General features: G+C 49.6%; 1 pseudogene; it reads right to left on the minus strand.

The window, feature by feature from the left end:
• Positions 1–133, minus strand: part of LOC123191639 (F-box/kelch-repeat protein SKIP25-like) — a 14,736-nt pseudogene extending 14,603 nt beyond the window's left edge.
• Positions 134–5,122: the final 4,989 nt, after the last annotated feature.

Raw genomic sequence — 5,122 nt, forward strand, 5'->3', positions numbered from 1 at the left:
CCTCGCCAGTCGCTGCCGCCCGCGCCTCGCTGGCGTCGCGCTTCCCCGCCACCGCGTCGCGCCGGATCCGGCCGGATCTCGTTGCCCCGAGCTCGCTGGCGTCTTCTTCCACTACTCCGGCCGCCGTCCCCATCTTCTCATGCGACCTCCCCGACAAACCTCGAACCGCGCGTCTCAGATCTGGAAAACCCTAGGGTTGACCTCGTTTCATCACCAAGTCTTTTATTTTTGCATTCTGAAGCCCTGTTTAACATGCCATAATGTCAGGACCCCGACTCAATGCCACATCAATCTAGCATGTAACACCTCATATCACTTTGCGGCCTCACGCACGGTATTCCCACGGGTGTCGCCTTACCTTTACCCGGGACTGTTTGCGCCTTTTGGCACACGTATATGACAGTGTCGCTAGCATCTATATGATAAAGAGCCCGGGTTGACATGGCTAGTTGTAAACCCAAAGTGGCACAAACTTACAGGGACAGGCATCCATGACCCAGCATCGAACGTGTCGGTCATCAGCGAGTGAATCCAGGCTGTAGCACTGGCTAGCAGGACTCCGGTGAACCGGGTTGTAGCGGGCTAACAGGACTCCAATATTCATCGCGTGACATTTCCCCGAAGGGACAGACACAGGAACGAAGAAGGACACATGCCGGCCAGCCTAAGTGTTCCGGAGAAGTAGCAAGCTACCATGGCTCGGTGGAAACACTAGGAGACATTTCCCGGTAAGAGAGGCTACTAAAGATAAACAACTAGATGGTCAGATCCCACACATACCAAGCATTTCAATAACATACACACAATATGCTCGATATGTGCAAATACAACATGGCATCACAACATGACTCTACGACTCAAGTATTTATTCAATAGGCTCCGAGGAGCGAGATATTACAAACAGGGGTCTCACGACCCAACATTCAGAGCATACAAATCAAAGCACAAGCGGAAGCTATCATGTCTGAGTACAGACATCTATAAATGAAAAAGGCTGAGAAGCCTGACTATCTACCAGATCCTGTCGAGGGCACAAGATCGTAGCTGAGGTAACAAGCTAAACGTCGAAGTCCACGTGGAACTACTAGTGAGACCGAAGTCTCTCTGCAAAAACATAAAATAGGCAAACGTGAGTACAAATGTACCCAGCAAGACTTACATCAGAACTAACTACATATGCATCATTATCAACAAGGGGGTGGTGGAGTTTAACTGCAGCAAGCCAGCTTTGACTCGGTGGCTATCCTAAACTATGACTGCAAGTAACTCTTTGAGGTGGCGCACACGAGTCCACATATTCACCATATCAATACACCACTATGGATCCGCTCCCGTCTCCCTACGAGAATGCCATCCATAGCACTCACGCTTATCTTGCGTATTTTAGAGTATCCACTTTCACTTGTCTATGAACTGATATAAGCAACCCAGAAGTCCTTTTCCGCGGACACGGCTATTCGAATAGATGATGTTAACCCTGCAGGGGTGTACTTCTTCACACACGCTCTCACCACTTACCGCCGTTTACACGACATGTACTCAGCAACCTTCAAGCGGAAGCCCAACGTGGGTGTCGGCCACGGCCTACCTAAACACTCAAGTCTCTAGTCCAGGTTTATCGCCTATTCGGGTTCCATCCATGAGGAGATCCGGCCGGAGTTTCGCTCACAGCCCCAAACGATGTGAACAGGGTTCCGTGACACCAAACGGGTGCCCGGTTTACCCGGCCACGTGCCTACCGCATCACAGCCCACCCCTACGGTCAGCGCTGCGCACGGCCTCCAGCATACTACAAACACCAGAAACTACTTGCAACTCCTGGACAGAGGACAAGGGTGATTAAGAAGCCAAGAGGGTCCATTGGTTTCGGGCCCAATGCGTGGTAGTAGCTGAATCATGGATCACAAACACAGAACTCAGTTCCTGAGGACGGCTGCAATGAGACAACCCACCATGTACTCCTACATGGCCTCTCACCGCTACCTTTACCAAATCGTGTTCACACACTTAGCTCACACACAGTAGGACATGTTCACACGCCTCTGATTCATCCCCGATGAATCAGACCTGACTCAACTCTAAGCAGTAGCAGGCATGACAAACAAACAAGAATGAGTAGGCACAACAGGGCTCAAACAACTCCTACTCATGCTAGTGGGTTTCATCTATTTACTGTGGCAATGATAGGTCATGCAAAGGATAAAGGGGTTCAGCTACCGTAGCAAGTAACAGATGAATCAATGTTGTCCTAATGCAGTAAAAGAGAGCAGGAGCGAGAGAGTGGGATTTTATCGGAATGAACAAGGGGGTTTTGCTTGCCTGGCACTTCTGAAGATAACATTGAGTCTTCATCAGTGTCAACGATCACATCATCGGTACAACGTCTACCGAGGGAGAACAACACCGGCAAACACAGAAGAAACACGATCAATGCAATGCACAATATGATGCATGCTATGACATGGCAATATGAATGTGTTTTGGGCTAATGCAACTAGCAACAGATTAAATGAAGTTGGTTTGAATACAAGATTCAAATTCAAACTCCATATATGGTTATTTAAATGCCATTTAATTGATTTGTGCTAAACAGCAGCTATAAGTTGTTCTGACATGCATGAAAATGGTACAGATGGATTCCTTGAATTTTTCTGATAATTTTTCATATATAATTTATTTAATTTGGAGTTACGGTTAATTTTCTATGATTTTTAGAAGTTTTAGGCATTTTCTGGAATTTCCTGAATAATATTAAATCCAGAAATGATTATGGCGTCAGCACCACGTCACAGTGACGTCAGCAGGGTCAACTGGGCTGATCCGGGTCAAACTGACCAGTGGGGTCCACTGGTCAGTGACACAGTGCTGACTAGTGTCGTTGACAGGTGGGGCCAGGTCAATGGCCACGTCAGCAGAGTCAATGCTGACGGGTGGGTCCCACTGCTTATGAACTAATCTAAACAGAAAATAAAATTAACCTAAACAGGTCCAAGGGCCCACATGGCAGTGGCTTTAGGGGGGGTTAGTTAGTGCGTCATTAGCGCTAATGGTGGTGCCACGTCAGCGTCGCCGGATTAAGCACCGGCGACCACATCTCGCGGCGGAGGCTCGCCGGAGTTGCTCGGGCTCGCGCTACAGGCGGCAGTTTGCGACGCGGTTGGGTCCTACGAAGAGCTGGGGCTCGTGCGCATCCAGCGGTGGCAGTGAGAGGGCACGAGGTGGTCCATAGCGGCGGCAGCGGCGAGCTGGGCGGCGGCCGGAGCTCGGGTGTCGAAGGAATCGACGACACGGCGCGCGGGAGGACCAGCGGTTTGCACCTACATGATCTACGGGAGCTCACGAACCCAACGGAGGCACGCACGTGACCATTTGGTCACCGGAGCCTCGTCGGCGACGACCTCGTGCGGCGGCGGCATGCGGGACTCACGGTCATCGGCGTTGCAGCAAAAAATCGACCATGGGGAGAGGGGGAGATGACGGCGGGGCTCACAGGGATTCGAACGGCGTCGTCGTTGAGCTCGGGGAGGGACTGGGCGATGCAGACCGACGGGCGAAGTCCGGCGGCAGATGCGGCGGTGACGAGCTCGGAGGCATCGTCACAGGGTGTCCGGCGGTGCTTGGCTTGGTGGGGAGGTCGAGGATGTCGTGACGGAGCTCCTGGGCTGCTCAAGGGGACGAGGGAGGGGCCATGGCCGCGGTGGTTCTCGTCGGCGGCGGCGGGCGCGTTCGGTGAGGAGAATAGAGGAGGGGGAGAGTGTTCGGGGAAGAGAGAGGGAGCAGCGAGGGAGGAAGAGGAGCGAGGGGACACGAGGCGTCGTCGTGGCGTCGCTAGGGAGACCGGGGGAAGCAGGAGGTGGCTGGGGCATCGCCAGCGCTCGCCACCGAGCAGCTTCGGTGCGAGGGGGAGGAAGACGACGGGAGAAGGGTGGGCTGGGCTGCGCTGGGCCGGTCCTGTTGGGCCACCAGGTGGGCTTCACAGGTAAGTCCAGGTGGTTCTGCTCTTTTTTTTATAATTCTGTTCTGTTTTATCTTTTCTATTTTCTGCAATTTGTTTTTGATTTGATTTAAAATATCAAATCATTCTATAAAATCCTGGAAACAATTATGGGTGCTTTCTGAATTATTTCAGTGACCCTTAACAATTTCCAACATTTATTTGAACATTTATATTATTTATAGTATTTAAATGCCCAAAGTCAAATACAATATGGTTTATTCAAAAATCCAAAAATGTCTTGGAAAAATATCCATCATCTCTGGATATGGTTTTCACCCTTTTCCAGTAATCATGAACATTTTTGCAAACCAATTTGGGTTCTTTGAAAATACTTTGAAGTGGAACCTATTTGCAATGCTTTGGTGCTAGGGCTTGGTCATCCCCATTTCAAATTTCATAAAATTTAAACATGTTGCATGGATGCTAGAACAAAAACAAACAAGGGCTGATCTGGGGCTGTGACAGCTCACCCCCACTAAACAAAAATCTCGTCCCGAGATTCAAGCGTAGGGTAAGGTGAAGGGGGAACGCAAACTAATACAATCTTCACGATCCAGGTTGCACTTCAATTGAACGTTGATTTGTTCACCATCATTTTCTCGAAGTCTTGCTCTGAGAACTCCAACTAACATGACAACGAGAGGAAAGGAAAGACCCTAAAAGAATTGTTCTTCTCGGAGGTCGAACAACTCAGGAGTAACTCTCGGGATGAGACATAGCAACATCTCTTGAGCTGAGAGACGAAGCACAGATCTGAAGAAATGGAGTGAGATAGATGACGAGGGTTCACTAGGTAGACAACAACTTCACACTTAAGGTGGTAATCGGTTGTCAACGTAGCGAGGAGTTGAATTGCCATGATACCATAACGATGCACCTTACGGAAGGTGACTCGTAGATATATCCCCTTAAGTGGCAAAAAGAATTACCTTTGATTCAAAGATCATTGAAATTCTTTATACCAGCCTAAGGCAATCACAAGCGATCATTTGGAGGGGGTCGGTAGAATGGCATACTCGGACTTGGATGATGTGGATTATCTTGTTGAAGACAACGTAATGGATGAATTTGCTTATTACCGGAAATGGAAGAGACCCATGGTAGAATGGCACAATGGCGGTGCAA

This window comes from Triticum aestivum, chromosome 2A (genome assembly GCF_018294505.1).
Source record: "Triticum aestivum cultivar Chinese Spring chromosome 2A, IWGSC CS RefSeq v2.1, whole genome shotgun sequence".
In the NCBI taxonomy this organism is placed as follows: Eukaryota; Viridiplantae; Streptophyta; class Magnoliopsida; order Poales; family Poaceae; genus Triticum; species Triticum aestivum.